The sequence below is a fragment of the Callithrix jacchus genome, chromosome 9, assembly GCF_049354715.1.
Source record: "Callithrix jacchus isolate 240 chromosome 9, calJac240_pri, whole genome shotgun sequence".
NCBI lineage: Eukaryota > Metazoa > Chordata > Mammalia > Primates > Cebidae > Callithrix > Callithrix jacchus.
Genome location: NC_133510.1, coordinates 48440438 through 48456285, shown reverse-complemented (window position 1 = coordinate 48456285; position 15848 = coordinate 48440438). Strand labels below are relative to the sequence as shown.

General features: G+C 38.8%; 1 long non-coding RNA gene across 1 annotated transcript in view; it reads left to right on the top strand.

The window, feature by feature from the left end:
• Positions 1-1547: 1547 nt before the first annotated feature.
• Positions 1548-15848, top strand: part of LOC144577715 (uncharacterized) — a 34225-nt gene continuing 19924 nt past the window's right edge. Inside the window, exons 1-2 of the long non-coding RNA XR_013522241.1 lie at positions 1548-1594; positions 14062-14217. This is a non-coding gene — a long non-coding RNA (uncharacterized LOC144577715). The remainder of the gene's footprint in view (positions 1595-14061; positions 14218-15848) is intronic.

The following is a 15848-nucleotide window of genomic DNA, read 5'->3' as shown; positions in this document are numbered from 1 at the left end:
TAGCAGGTTGACAAAGCTACAGCATCTACACAGTCATCTACACACAGGGCTTGATGTAACACAACTTCTCTAGGTTAAAATTAATTCCAATTCAACCTACACTAATGTTGATAATTATTCATATCCTTATTGATGGCAAGCGGATAAAAGCCTCTAATTTCCAACTAGAAGGGTTGTCTCAAAACGATGAGTTGACCAGATGTTTAAAATAGCTAGGGACTTTTCCAGCTAGCACAAGGAAGATGGCACAAGGAAGATAGATATGTGGGACAAATTATCTTGGGAAAGCCAGTTGGCCTAAGACTCGCTGACTGCATAAGCTCCAACAGAAGAAGCAACAGAACTGCTTACGGCTCAGGTCCAATAGCGATTTGCTGATCCTTCAGTTTATTATTTCTTTCTTCTAAATGTTTGAGATGAAGCTGTTTAAGAAAGATAAGTAGGCCCAAGTTAACAAAAAGGTTGAAAATGTTGGATATTTTCAAGACAGCAACATTTTAAAGTCCTATTGCTGTTAGAATAAACATACAGAGGGCATTGCTGAGACTGTTTTATGGAGGACGTTTCTAAAACTGAATGAAATTTTAGACCTGCCACCTTGAATTGGGATACAAAACTCAAATGCCTTTGGAGCCAGTCCGGTGTCACAAATTAGTGAAACTGACTAGAAGTCAAGTAATAAGAAGTGGGAGGAACCAAGGAAAGCAAGGGTCGCTGCTCTGTTGGGAGTGCAATGGATGCTACCCAGCAACAGCTGATTGTTGCCAGGACAGAATGCAGGCCCATTATAATCCAATCTTGTGATTTTTAAGAAGAAATGTACACTCTAAAGAGAAATCTTGATTTTCATGTAAAATCCTCTTAGATATAAATATTGGCAGCCAAATAGAAGTATTAAAAGAAAGTTGTAAGACAAACAGAACACATCTGTGGATGAAATTTAGTCTGATGCCCTACTAATAAATGCTTTAACAAGTTTTGGAGTAACATTCATGGTCAATAATCCAGTGATGTATGATCTTAAACTTTTTTTATCTTCAGCATTAAAAATTAATACAAAGCTTTTATTTGCATACTCTTCCTGCCTCTGGTCTTTCCAAATTGTCTTCCACACAGCTGTAAAGATCCCATGTCACCCCCATTCCACCAGTTCTAAAACCTATGATTCCTTAGTGCCTGCAAGAGACTTTTCCACACATACAATGACTTTTTCAATTTGCATCTAACCTACTTTTCTGAATTTATCTCTAGACAGTGCTGCCTTGCATCCCTGTGTTCCAGTCATACCAGATTACACATCATTTCCCCAAACTGGAATGCATTACGCACTTATGTGACTTTGCTAATGCTGTTCCCTTCTCCTGAAATGCTTTTTCTCCCTATTCCTTGTCAACTCGCAACTCAAATACTTCTTGCTCTTTTTAGTTTTCTCAGATTTATCCATCCTCAGGAAGTTTGGTTATTCTGTGTTCTTATTAATGAAATGTATACTTTACTAGGGAACTTATGAAATTGTAGTATACTGACTTGTTTTTGTGTCTCTTTTCAGACAGGTAGTGAGCACACTGGAAGAGGATCCTCAACTCTTATAATTGTAGGTATTTTTTTATTAACTCAAATTTAATACAATACTATATAAAAAGACATTAAAATGTTATATATTTAATCCAACTGATGGATTCCCAGAAGATTGTTTATAAATAAAAGTTAATAAATTGTATCAGGCTTTTATACTAGGAAACTTATCTGAAAGAATTATTTTGTAAAAAGAAGAATGCATTTGAAATGCCTAGGGCTGATCACAGGTGTACCTACTTATACATTGTGATTCGAGGGGACAATAAACCTCCCTGCATTTTAGTTCTGTCTAATATAGTGCCTGATGGACTTCATTACTCCTTAAGTCTGCACTGTTCAGCATGTTAGCCACTAACCACATGCAGCCACTTAAAATTAATAAAAATTTAATAAAACGTAAAATTTGTCAACATTTTTCAATCACACTTGCCACATTTCAAGTGCCCAGTAGCCACATGGGCTAGTGGTGATCATATTGGACAGAAGAGATATAGAATATTTCTATCTCAACAGAAATTTCTATTGAAGGGCAATGCTCTAAGAGTAGTAATTCCCATCAAGAAATGGGAAAAAGAGAAAAAGCAATTTATCTTCTGGTAAAGATGGTGAGTTATCTGGTAATGACTCCCAGGTAATAGTCTGTATCAGGAGTCAGTAAAGTACAACCCATAGGCCAAGTCTGACCCTCAGCCAGTTTTGTATGTGAAGTTTTACTGGGGCACAATCACAGCCTCTTAATTAACTTATTGTCTGTGGCTGCTTTTGAGTTACAATGGCAGAGTTGAGGAGTTGAGATGAAGATTACACTGTCCGCAAGCCAAAAATTTATCGAGCTTTAAGGAAAAGTTTGCTGCTCTTGGTTTATATAGTTGATGCCATATTTATTTTTCCACTAAATTAAAAAATTGAGAATAGGGACTCTAATGAGTTTAGAAAAAAGGAGAAAGAATGTAGGGAGGCTTCTTAATGAATGACATTAAGGAACTAAAGATGAACATTTCCAAGGTTTACTTTGATTGGCCTGGAAATACCAATAATGACTTCTCAACATTGAAGCTAAATAACAGGATGATAATTTAGGAAAATTTCACCCTTTAAATTTCTGTGCCACACAGAGAAACATGTTTAATTTTTCTGACTAAATCATCAAAGTCTTTGGGAAATTCTGAGATTAATAAGTATTTGTTAGAAGAATGAATGAGTTTGTAAAATGAGGAATTAAAGCAAAATGATGGCCAAAATGTCATCTGGTGAACAGATTTATCTTGGTTGGAAATTTTACCTGCTAGATTTTTTTTTAAAAAAACACAAGACATATCTGAATAAAGATCCAATTCCTGCTCTCTGAGACCACCCTTGGCAATGCTGAGGTAGACAGATATCTCCAGGTTAAGTACATGCAAATCACATAAACTAATACAGAAACAGATAAAGAGGTATCAACATGCACACTGCTGATGGGTGGGTACATTTTAGAGGTGAGATGTAAGAATAGCTGGAGATTTTCACATTTAGATTTCATAGAGTGAAGTGCAAAGGTTAGAACACTTCGTAAGCAACCCACGGGTCTGAGAAGGAGGTGCTTCTTCATTTTGAGTTGCTGCTTGTGTGAGGGTCTGTGGTAATAACTAAGTGCCAAGTGAGGGAGATGCTCTCTCTGTCCTCGAAGCAGGAGTCTTGGTGATGCAGGATATTTTCTTGACCCCTTTGTGAGATTCTTGACAGGGATAGCCTGTTTACTCAGCCCACCCTGCTCAAACCCTTGTCAGAGGGACCGTGTGAGTGAATGAGTGTGGGAACCAGAGTAAGCAAGTGCAGGAACTGGCTGGCTGCTTTAGTGCCAGCAGTAGCAAACTCTGTGAATGTCCTGTGGCAACATCCACGTGGGGGTGCCTGAAACTCCAAAACCCCAGAGGCCATGTTACAATGCTTTCTTAGCTCAGTAGGCTCTTAGAATTCAGGATGCACCAAGTGTGGGTACCCAAAAAAGGCTGTTACACTGGCCCTTTGCCCTTGTTGGTGAACAGCAGTTGCCCAACATGAGGAGGCAAAGAGCCTCAGTGGGCAGAGGGCCAGTGTGACAACCTTTTTGGGTACCCGCACTTGGTGCATCTTGAATTCTTGTCTGGTGCTCAAAAGAAATGTGGTCACACAGATGAATTGAAGGATTGTGAATGCAAAGAATTATATTGACCGAGGAAAGTGGATTTCAGCAGAGAAGGAAGCTGGAAAGAGGATGGGAATGGCAGATTGCTCTCCGCTGAAGTCAAGCCACCTTTCTGACTCTCTCTTCCAAAGTCAAGTTGCCTCATTCTGGGGCCCAGCCACCATCTCTGAAGTCAAGTTGCCTCTCCCTGATGTCTAGATTCTTCTCGTCTCTACCAGCTGAGTCTGGGGTCTTTATAGGCGCAGGATTGGAGGTGAGGGTGGGCTATAGGTAGTTTTGGAAATGGTGACATTCAATTGGTAAGGACACTATTTAGAAGGAACCAATCAGGAGAGAGTGGGCACACAGGGATGGAAGTTCTCACATGGGGCCACTGGATTTCAGGCTTTTAGGCTTAAAGGTGGGGTTCTGCCAGGTACCTGCCCCTGTCTGCCTAGAGTTTCTCTGCTTCCTGTTTATATCATTGGCAGATTCTTTGGATTGATGCAACTTGTGACAACCAGATATGGGGCTCAAATTCTCATTTTCCTAGTAATTGTCCTTTATTTCATAGTTCATGAAAATGTGCCTGAACAACATATCTGCTATGGTGCGCCACAGGAGAGGCCTTAACGATTTGTAAAATGATAAGACTTTTGTTATTGAGTTTCAGAAATTCTTTTGATTGACTTTGAAGTCTCTGAAAAAGATCAAGTCAGGGTTAAAAATAAACTCAAGACTTCAGGGAAATTTGTACTGCTCGTGCTCTCTCTGACATACTGATCTTGGGGCTAAATATAGATCTTTATTCTCTAGGATCATTACTTTGCTAACATTTATCATTACAAAAATAAATAGAAGTTAAGCCAGGAGTGGAGCCTTACAAAGCTTTTGCCAAGGGCATTGTTATATACTGAGTCTCACGTTCCTGTAAATCAGTTTCCTCCCTTCCTCGCTCCCTCCCTTCCTCCCTTCCTCCCTCCCTCCTTTCTTTCCTCCCTCTTTCTCTCTCCCCCTCCCTCTCCTCCTTTCTTTCTTTCTTTCTTTCTTTCTTTCTTTCTTTCTTTCTTTCTTTCTTTCTTTCTTTCTTTCTTTCTTTCTTTCTTCTTTCTTTCTTTCTTTCCTTTCTTCCTTCCTTCTTTTCTTTTTTCTCTTTCTCTGTATCTCTCTCTTTATCTTCTTTCTCTCTCTCTATCTCTCTATGACTCTTTCTCTCTCTCATTCTCTTCTCTTTCTCCCCAGGTTTTTTCTGTCTCTCTCTCGTTCTTCTCCTGGAAATATTCCAGTGAATTACATAAACTGCCTTCTAAAAAGCAGGAAGATATTAAATTGGACTATAAGAGGTACAAGGCACAAAGAAATTCTTCAATATATCTGAAGGAAGGAAGAAATAAACAGAGTCAAATTCTTGTTTACATATTGGCCAGCAACTCCCTTTTCCCCATCTGTGATGTTCTTTTTCGCCATATTGGAGGTCCTTTTACTGTTGATATTTAGTTATTTCATCAGTTACAGTAATTGATATCTCTGCTTGGGACTATCATATAAGATCAACATGTGGTTCCTGTGTAACTATTAAAACTTTACTGATAAAATATCAAAAAGAATACATAGAAAGCTGTTGGAGTTTTCAATTGGCTCCCTACCTCCACTCATTTCTCCCAATAATAGTTTGGCTTTTAAAATTAAGAAATTCAAAGATAGAAATCTTTGAAGGAGAGATTTAAGGAGAGATTTAAGTGAAGTTAATTAACTATAAATCATTGATTAAATACATTAATCATTGATTAAATACATTATTTTATAAACCACCCAGCTTCCTTTCTGCTGCAAATCACTAATTGACCTGAAATCATTCAGTTAAAAGCCTCTGCAAGTTTAATTTTGTTTTTCATCATTTAAACTAACCCATTTAATTAGAATTTTACTTAATTTTTAAATATTCAGTAAAAAGATGGTGTCTGATGTGGTCAGGTAAAACTTAAAATCTTTAGATCCAAAATTCTCAGCTGGATCACAGACTGATTTGAATGCACCACACGTGCTTTCCTGGAGCCCCTGGTTGGAGACAGAGTACTAAGACAGACTCAAAAAAGCATAAACATTTATTAAATAAATATGTACCCTGGCTTGTTAGCAAATGACATCTTAAATTAGACATTTTTATAAACAAAGTTGAAAAATAAATAGAAGATGTCAGTTTACCCAGGAAAATAATTTTAACATGCACTGGGGATTGGTGGTGGAAAGACTATGAACAAACAATAAAATGACTGAAAGTTGAAGGGAGAGGTAATAAGAAATGAACATGAAATGTCCTCAGATTACTAAGTTGTAGTCTTTGCATGTGTGTGCAAACACAAACTTGCGCATATGTATAAATCCCACGCCTTATTAATTTGAGGTTTCCAATACTTAGAGTATATTAGACTAAGATGGGTTCTGTTAGGATCTGCCCTCCTGACACTCTGGTTACCTAATGCCCATATACTGTACTCATCACCGGGTCCAGGTCCTTTAATTACCGTCCACACCTGCCAGTTCAGCTGGGCTTGGATTGAATCGTATTTCCATAGAACTGTGTAAAATCTCTCAGCCTGGTTCAGAGTTACCTTTGCTTTCTGAAGTCCTTTTCAGGTAGCAGGAAGTGGGGCTAAGTCTTGGTTTGATTGTGAGCTTGACTGTCCTTTTTCCTTCTGTGGATCTCTGGGGTTCTTATCCATCTGCCTTGCTCTGCTGTCCTTTTTCTTGTGCTGCCTGCTTTGACTTCTCACATGCTACTTGAATTCTGAAATAAAGTCTGCTCTGGAATTTGGTGCCTGGATGAGTTCTTGCTCCAGATGCTTTCCTCATTCAGGAATCTCACCTCTGCCTGACCACATACTTCTTACAGAGGCCTTCCCTATTCCTGCGGCTATCTTCCAGTCTTTATTCCTAGCCTTAACTTATCCCTTTGGCCTGAGTCCTTCTGGGCTCTTTGGCTTCCTACGGTCTCACCCCTGGTAGCACCATACCCTCCAGCATCATGGAACTCAGTTATCATGTTACTGGCCTCCAACACCCCTAACCTTTCTGAGGCTCTTTTCCTTGTCTGTGATTGAGGTTAGACTAGTGTTCTTTGAGGTTCTTTCCAGATCTAATGTGAGATGATTCTATCTACTTCAATCACAACCTAAAATAATAGGAATGGGGAGAAGGCTTTAACAAAACTCATTATAACTAACAACTTCATCCTGTGTTGATCAGGAGGAGGCTGCCCACATGGTCTCTGGTTCTCCTGCTATGTTTTTGGTCCTGACTTGCCTGCACAGCAGGGGGTATATAAAAGGACAGTGAGTGACTTGTCCTGGAATTAGAGTTCAGCTTAGAATCTCCTGTTCATAATCTTTCCTTCAAGACCTATGGGTCCCTTTTTATTGCTGTGCTTTCCAAATAAGAGGCAGGCCTTCCTTCCTTCCTTCCTTCCTTCCTTCCTTCCTTCCTTCCTTCCTTCCTTCCTTCCTTCCTTCTTTCCTTCCTTCCTTCCGTCCTTCCCTCCCTCTCTCCTTCCTCCTTTCTTCTTCCTTTTTTTCTTCTGCCTTCCTTCCTTCCTTCCTTCCTTCTACCCTTGCCTTGCCTTCTCTTCCCTTCCCTTCCCTTCCCTCCCCTCCCCTCTCCTCCCTCTCTCCTTCCTTTCTTTCTTTTCTTTTCTTTCTTTTTCTTTCTTTCTTTCTTTCTTTCTTTCTTTCTCTCTCTCTCTTTCTCTTTCTTTCTTTCTTTCTTTCTTTCTTTCTCTCTCTCTTTCTCTTTCTTCTTTCTTTCTTTCTTTCTTTCTTTCTTTCTTTCTTTCTTTCTTTCTTTCTTTCTTTCTCTTTCCTCCTTTCCTTTCCTTTCCCTTTTCCCTCCCCTCCCCTTCCCTCCCCTTCCCTTCCCTTTCCCTATTTTCTTCTTAACTTAAAAAACCCACCCTAAGCTTCTTGGTCTGCATTTAATACATGGTCCAGTGCTTTCATGTTCTAGCCTCCAGGTCCCACCATGGCAGGTGTACTTAACCATTTAGTGATTTCTCCATCAATGAAAATCTTTTAAATGTTCCTGCAGAGATAGTTAAGTAGGTCAATAGCTGAGATGAGAATAGGATTTGGAATAACTAGAAAGTTAAAATTATTTTAAAAACAAGGAAATGTTGACCAAAGACTAATATATGACCATAGTTCTTTTATTAAAAGAACTGGCTAGTTGTTTATGATAGCAGAAGGCAGCCTAATTTGTCTTTTAGTTATATAAAAACCACCCACTGAGAAGCCATGTTAGTTGATACAGTGCTATTCAATTGTCCTTATTTATGCATTGTCTTTATTTTAATGACTTGCAAAAAACTTATTTAGAAAGATGTTTCGATAATAATTTGGAGGTAGAGACTAGGCTTGTAGAGTTTCTTACATGAGAAAACCATGAAAACTTTGAAATAGTTCCTTTTATATTATTGCATAAAACATTGTGCTTTGAGCAGGTTCACCTCCCCACCCCCCACCCCCACTTTCATATAAAGAACTATGAAGAGTTGATTTCTCTTTATCATGGGAGGATATCATGTTCTCTTCTATTTATTCACCTTCATAATAATCACATGAGCCTTCTGAAATAATTGTAATGCACTGCTTTCAAAGTAGCCAAAATACATTATATAAAATTTCACAAAATTGATAAGGTTGTTTAAAATACCATTCTCAGCATTTTAGAGTGTGGCATAGTGGAATGGTGCTGATTATGATGTCAGTTGAGTTTCACCAGTTGTCTTCTTGTAACAATCAAGTTATAAAGAGATATCATTTTTCCTCCTAGAAATTCCAGCTTCATGCCAGCATTAGAACATGTATTCATCTTCCTTTTAAGGCATATAAAATTGGAACACTAATTTCCATCCATGACCCATACTCTATTAATCTCTCACATACAGTGCCGATCACAGTGCCAGATACAAAGGCAGGAAAATTGTAAAGTCTAGTGTCATTTCTCCTGGCTTCACTTTTAGGTACTCTAAATTCCAAAAGGCTCTGAAGAGAATGCAATCTTAACCTCCTTAACTCCCTGGAAAATCATATCCAGCATGAGTTCAGATCAGGTGATATCCTGGAAAGCTTGGAATGCTCAGCTTGGAGCATAATAATACCCTAGCATGTTCCAGAGTGGGACTTTTGCAAGACCATGTGCCTGAGAGGTTGCCAGTGCACAGTAGGACGTTTTTCAGTTTTTGAATGTGTTAATGGCCATAAAATACTATTGGGTAAATCAACCTGAAAATACTGTTTAAGAAAGCAAGATCCACAAATGATGTATTTAAGTAAGTCCTTCGTTTTGCAATACGTTGGCTATTCATAAATTGTATCAAACTGAAGATAAATGTTTACAAAAAAGTAAATTGATTCTAGATTTTAATTGAATGCAGACTAAGTAAATGCTTACCTTAGAACTATATTTCTTTTTCTTTATGAGAATATGGGTTGGAAGTTTGTTACTTCAATATAGTATAGTTGATTTAGTAGTAAAAAATTGGAAATAACTAAGTCCCCAAGTATGACAAGTACTAATACATTTAAAATATAGAAGAAGATTTTTTTAAAAGGTGTGGCTAGCTGAGTCGTTTTTGAATTACGTTAAGCAGATATTGCCAATGTTTATCCATAAAAGTTCAAACTTGTGACATATTTGTAAGCTCAAATACAAATACACAAAACTTCAACTCAAATACTTTTTTTGCATGATTAAAAATGTGACTAATGAAGCAACAACAAACATCTTTAGGGAAAGAAGGAAAATCGAGCTGGGAAAAGATGGGGAAATATTTTTTATTGTCCACTAGATGTCAGTACTGAACTGGCAAAACATCTGTGCCATGGTGCTCTTAGACAACATGCTATTAATTTATAATAAAAGGTATCTGACAGCTTTATTCTGATGAATTATGGGAATCCAAAGCATAATTCCCAGCCTTTGGTTTATAAATTGTCATTGATTTTAATGTTCTTTGTAAAGTTGTGGCATGCAACAAATTTTCCTGCCAAGAGCTGTTAAATAAATAGTCATCCTTTGCTCTGAGTAGTACATTGAACTTGTTAGACTGATGAGCAGAACCAATTGATGGTTATCCATAAACCATTTATGACAGATGCACAGCAGCAATTCAAACAATTATTGAATGCATTCATTACATATTTTTTAAAAAATCTCAAGTGAACCAAAAGGAATATCACAGGTAATAGACCATAGCAATGCCACACAATTCTTTATGAGCTACTTCCTGATTGACAGGTGACTAGAATTGTTGTAGGATTTGCTGAGGGCTCATCAAACCTCACTGGAATTATTTGGTTTTCTCTATTGTGCGATTTGGCATCCCAAAAGTATATTGCATGCCTTTTCTAAAGAAAGATGGTTATTGTAAAGACAGAAGCTTTTGTTCATGTAAAGATATCTTACAAACTGGCATGAGAACAAAAGAAAGCTTATGCCCGAGATATAATTTCAGTGCATTTGGAGATTCAGTTTATGTATATGGGAATGTGAAATTTGGAGGTCTATGATGACCAGTAAGTACTTAATCACTTTAAGCAAAAGTTCTATCTTTTAGAAAAATTCTCCACTGGCCTTCTGCTATTGTGTTTGATTTCACTCTCTGAAAACACTTAACATCCTTGGCGGTTTTCAGAAGGACCCTCGTTTGCCTTTGTTCTTTGTTTGAAACTGTCCTGCATGTTCTGTTGCTATGTCAGGGACCACCTCTCCTCCCCAGAAGTGGCTTTCAGGGATGTAGCCTCCAGTCTGTTGTCTGAACGATGCTTTAAGACTTCGTTGGGATCAAAGTAAAGTGACCTAAGCATGTAAAATTCTGTTAATGGTGCTATTTGTCAAATACACCGGCAAACTACCTTTAGGCACAGTTAAGCAGCAAAACAGTGCATTAAAGACAGGAGCTGACTCTAACGTCTATCCTTGATTTCCTTTTCTTCGACCTTTCTATTGCTCTGAATGTTGTGATATGACAGGAGTGGACAAGCTGGACACGTCTCCTTGGTTTCTCTTTGAAAAGGGCAAGTCCATGGGCTAAGGGCCCATCTGATCCTACCCCGAATTCCTCAAAAAACTGGAAAGATAGTTTTCATTTAGTGCCGTTTTCTTCAGATTTAAAAATAAAATATTCTTTTTAAGAAAAAAACATTAGGAAGACTGAGAGCTTGATACACATATGGCTGCCTTTTACAAGTCATTATGATCTGTCATATAAATACTGTATTTACTGACATTTCAAAATGTGGACTCTAATCTCCACACACATTTATTTTTTTAATAGTTGCTTTTCATTGCAAGCTTCAGTCCAACAAATAACACGAGAAAACATGCAACATGGTCCACAGGTTCGACTATCAATGTCATTACTCTTTAAAGAGCTCGAAGACAGTCGAGTTCAGAGTATAAAGCATTTAAACCTAAATCCAGTTAAACTAAATGAGTGGGGTAGAAAGTAACTGAGAGGCGTCATTCTGAGCGCTGATACAGTTTTTAGTGCAAGGGATGAATGGTAGCTGTGTATTGCAGTATATTTTTCCAAAGCTATTTTTTAATACTGGTTCCTTTACCTGACTCTCAGACTTTCGCCGTCTCTCGTATTTATCAACAGAGAGAACTCTTGAGCTGCATTAATTAGCTGCAGTGGCATTTCAATCAGGCAGTATTACTCTATGCAGTTACCACAGTGTTTAAAAATTTACATTCTTTGTCCAACATTGTGACCACCTGTGGCCAATCAATTTGATCCATAGAGTCGGCAGCTTTTTCTGTGCTGAGGGTAACTGGAAAAAACCGTTTCTTGGGCTAATGCTTCTGGGGACCATGGGCTTAAGCAAAAATTGGGTGTGAGGAAATGGGGAGGGAGTAAAATAGTTTTTTAGAATTTTGTTAAAAACTTGTGTAACTAGTATTTTGGATAATTTTTACTCATGCAAATTATCCATACATCCCTTGGAGTAAATATTGTACAAATGTTGCATCTAACAGTCTAAATAAAATAACTGATCAAATCTAGAGAGAAAAAAAAATAATTCTTTTTTTTTTTTGAGATGGAGTCTTGCTCTATCGCCCAGGCTGGAGCGCAATGGCACCCTCTTGGCTCACTGCAACCTCCACCTCCCAGGTTTGAGCAGTTCTCCTGCCTCAGCCTCCCAAGTAGCTGGGATTACAGATGCACACCATCATGCCTGGATAATTTCTGTATTTTTAAGTAGAGACTGGGTTTCACCATGTTGGTCAGGCTTGTCTTGAACTTTTGGCCTCACGATCCGCCCGCCTCAGCCTCCCAGAGTGCTGGGATTACAGACGTGAGCCACCATTCCCGGCTAAAAATGATTCTTTTTGACAAGCTAAAATGTTCACTTTTCAATCAATTTATTTATGCAGTCACTGAATATATATCAAGCTCCTGCAACAGGCCAGGTACTATTTCTTGCACTGAATATAGAAGTGAAGAGAAAGAAGTTCCTTCCTTCCCAGGAGCATGCATTCTGGTAAAGGGAGGCAGACAATGAAAAAATACTTATAAAATAAGACATCAGGGGTGAGATGTGCTGAGGCAACAAAGGTAAAGCAGGTCAAGGAGGTTAGCAAATGGGCTTCTCGGATGTCTACCAACGGGGCTTCTCTCTAAAAGAGCACACAGATTAGGGCTGTTGCTCTTTAAGAGAGAAGCCCCTTTGGTAGGCATCTGAGCTGAAACCTGGAAAAAGGAAGTGAGCCTGAGTCTGTAGCTAACCAGAGAAGGAGGATTTCAGGCAGAGGAAACAGCATGTGTAAAGGCCCTGTGGCAGGGACAGGCTTGGTATTGAAAGGAACTAATCTGGGAAATGATTACAATAATCCAGGCAAGAGATGATGGTGGTTTTGCCAGGGTAGCTAGGGCGATGTGGCCAGATTCTGGCTATATTTTGAAGGAGAGCCAATAAGACTTGCTGATGGGTTGGAGGGAGATGAGAAGGGAGGAGTTAAGGGTGACTCAGGATTTGGCCTGAGCAACTTTGTAATTGCTGGTACCATTTGCTGTGTTGGGGAACACTGGAGAGGATTAGTTTGGGGGTTTAAAGAAGAATCAGGAGATATTGAGGGATGAGTACAAAATCAGGTTTTATCAGTTTAGCAATATCACATAGTGTGATGGGACTGAATGAGATAACTTGGGAGGAAAGGGAGAAGAGGTGTGGAGCCTTAGTACATGCCAATTTCGATGTCACCGGAAGAGGAGAACCCAGCAAAGCAGACAGAGCAAGAAGAACATTAAGAAAGTGGGAGCCTAGAACAGTGCTGCTCAAAGTGTGGTCTGCGGACTTGTAGCAGGTATGGCCTGGGAGCTTTTTACAAATGTAATTACTCAGACGCCACCCAAACCCACTAAATAAGAAACTCTGGAGGTGGATCTCAGGAATCTGTATTTTGTTTCTTGAGACAGTCTGTCACTCAGGCTGAATTGCAGTGGCATGATCATAGCTCACTGCAGCCTCAACTTCCTGGGCTCAAGCGATCCTCCCACCTCAGCCTCCCAAGTAACTGGGACCACAGGCATGTGCCACTATGTCTGGCTAATTTTTTATTTGTAGAAATGAAGTCTCTCTCTGTTGCCCAGGCTGTGTTCTTGAACTCCTGGGCTCAAGTGATCCTCCTGCCTCGACCTCCCAAAGTGCTGGGATTACAGGTGTAAGCCACTGCACTTGGCCAGAAATCTGTATTTTAACAAGCTCTCCAGGAGATTATTTTATCCAGTGAAGCCAAACCAAAGATGTTTCAGGTGTGTCAAATGAACAGCAGAACAATATTTGAAGGATTCACTTCAATTTATTTAATTAAAATATCAAATTTATTTTATATTTCAATTTATTCAATATGAAATATTAAAATTTCTTCATCTTTTAACATATAATATTTTTTATTAGAAAGTAGAGCACTATACTTAGTTAGGAATAGTATTTGGAAATCCATATCCCAAAATGAGTTCAGAGATCCAAAATGACCAGCTAAGAAATATCATTGCTGAAGGTATCAGTAGCATTAATTGGGATATACATCACTGTTTGGAGACTTATTTGGATTCTCGATCAGCTCCTAGAGTCTTGATTTTCCACAGTAGAGGATAAGCAAATTAGTGGCTCACCTCCCAAATCTCCTGGTTTTAGCCCCATATATACTGTAAATGCATTGACCTTACCCTTATATCAGATATCACGGAGGAATTGTTGACCTGGGGCATGAATTGAATTGCATTTTTTTTTGTATGTGAGTACAGGTTGTGGCCTGACTAGATTTCTCGCATATAGGTTGCCCTTCATCACTCAGCAGTGAAGAATGAAAATCAACAGAGCTTTCCCCAGCCTGCTGCTTAAGCAGCTGCTAACAGGCTGAGGCTGCCCAGCCGCATTAACCCATTAGATGCTGCGTTAGCCCGGGAGTCATTCTTAATGAGGCTGCTGCAGGTAAGCCAGACATGCACCAAAATGTTGGGGCATTAAATTAAGACCCTTAAATGTGGGACCTATACTAGAGTTATTTTTATGTCAGAAACAGATACATCAGAGAGCAATCTTAAGGCAAGTAAAGCAAATGATACTATTACCATCTGTGAATCTATAGTGCTTTAAAGATGTCGGAAATTTTGAATTCAGGAGGCACTTGGAAGCTTGTCATTTTCCCAAGCATTGTGTCCCCCTAATTAGCAACTCTGTTCTCTAGAATAGACACCAATGTACAGAATCAAGTCAGATTTCAGATCACAGCTGAAAGCAGTCTCGATCCTCTAAACTTACTGGTTCACAATTTTCTCTGGATAGAAAATGATTGTAAGCAAAACTAAAAAACAGAACTAAACACCACTATTTCTTTATAGCCCAGAGGCCAATGAGAATTTTGTTTGTGCCAATAAAAAAATGTTCGCCGTGCTGTGAGTAAGACCTTGGAAGCAAACTGTGCCACGAAACTGACAATGGCCACTCTGTCTATAGGTGGATTTTTAAGGTCTCAGATTAGTGTGTGCTTGTGGTGGAGTTTTTGACAAGACTCCTAAGGTTCAGTGTTATAACTTCTTCATCCCTAAAATCTTAGCAATTCCCCTTTGCCTCTTAATTTGAGTCTCCTTTTATTGGAGAAAATAATTTCATTCTATCTCTCTATTTCTTTCACATGCCTTCTTCTGTCTTTTCATTCCAATCAGGTCTCTACAAATATCTGATTTTTTAAAAAAAATTAAAAAATGCTGCTCTTCTTTATTGTTGCATTATATTAAAGAGAGAAAGCCATGCTTTTACAATTTCCCTGTTCAAGAATATGCTGAATAAAGTTTGCCATCCTTTCCCAGGTGCGTGAATGCTATTAAAATTTTAGATTGTAATCTAATACAATTTCATCTTATCCTATTGCTTTTCTTAACACCCGCCCCCCCCCCACAACAGCCATCAAGTACATAGTCTTAGTATCTAACACTAAGAAAAAATGAGTTCATATATTACACAAGTGTTTTTCAATACATTTTTTAAAACTTGGAGGAGATGGCGGTGGTGGTGGTGTGGGGTGCTTCATATAATTTTATAGGACCTCTGAGGCCCAGAGATTTTAAGTAATCTTTTTTGATGTTTTAAGACAGACCATTAAGCTGAGGATAAAAGTCCCTGTGTTCAATATCTGGATACATTAAGCATTAGGTTTAAAATTTACAGCTTTCATTTTGACAAGGAAAATGACACGTTTGGTCTCGAGTGCTACCTTGAACTGTTTTTCAACACGGAGACAGGTTGTCAGGCTGAGGGTGGAGGTCTGTGCTCTTAGTCCCCGAGACACTCCATGGGGTAAACTGTTCCAGCTCATCAGGAAATGCTGACCGAACCCTAGGCAACTGGTTGATGTCTGGTGGGGGTGATGGCAGACAACCACCTGGATGCTTATCCCTTCGTGGGTTGAGGTCTACTCAAATTCCTTCTTATGTAAATGCAATTGATCCAAAAGAGAAAAAAGTGAGCCAGACAAGGAGAATGTCTACATGTAGGGGTGGGCTTCTACATACTTCCATTTTTATTCTGCCCATAAGAAGTTCTTCAATGGATCCTCTTCTTCC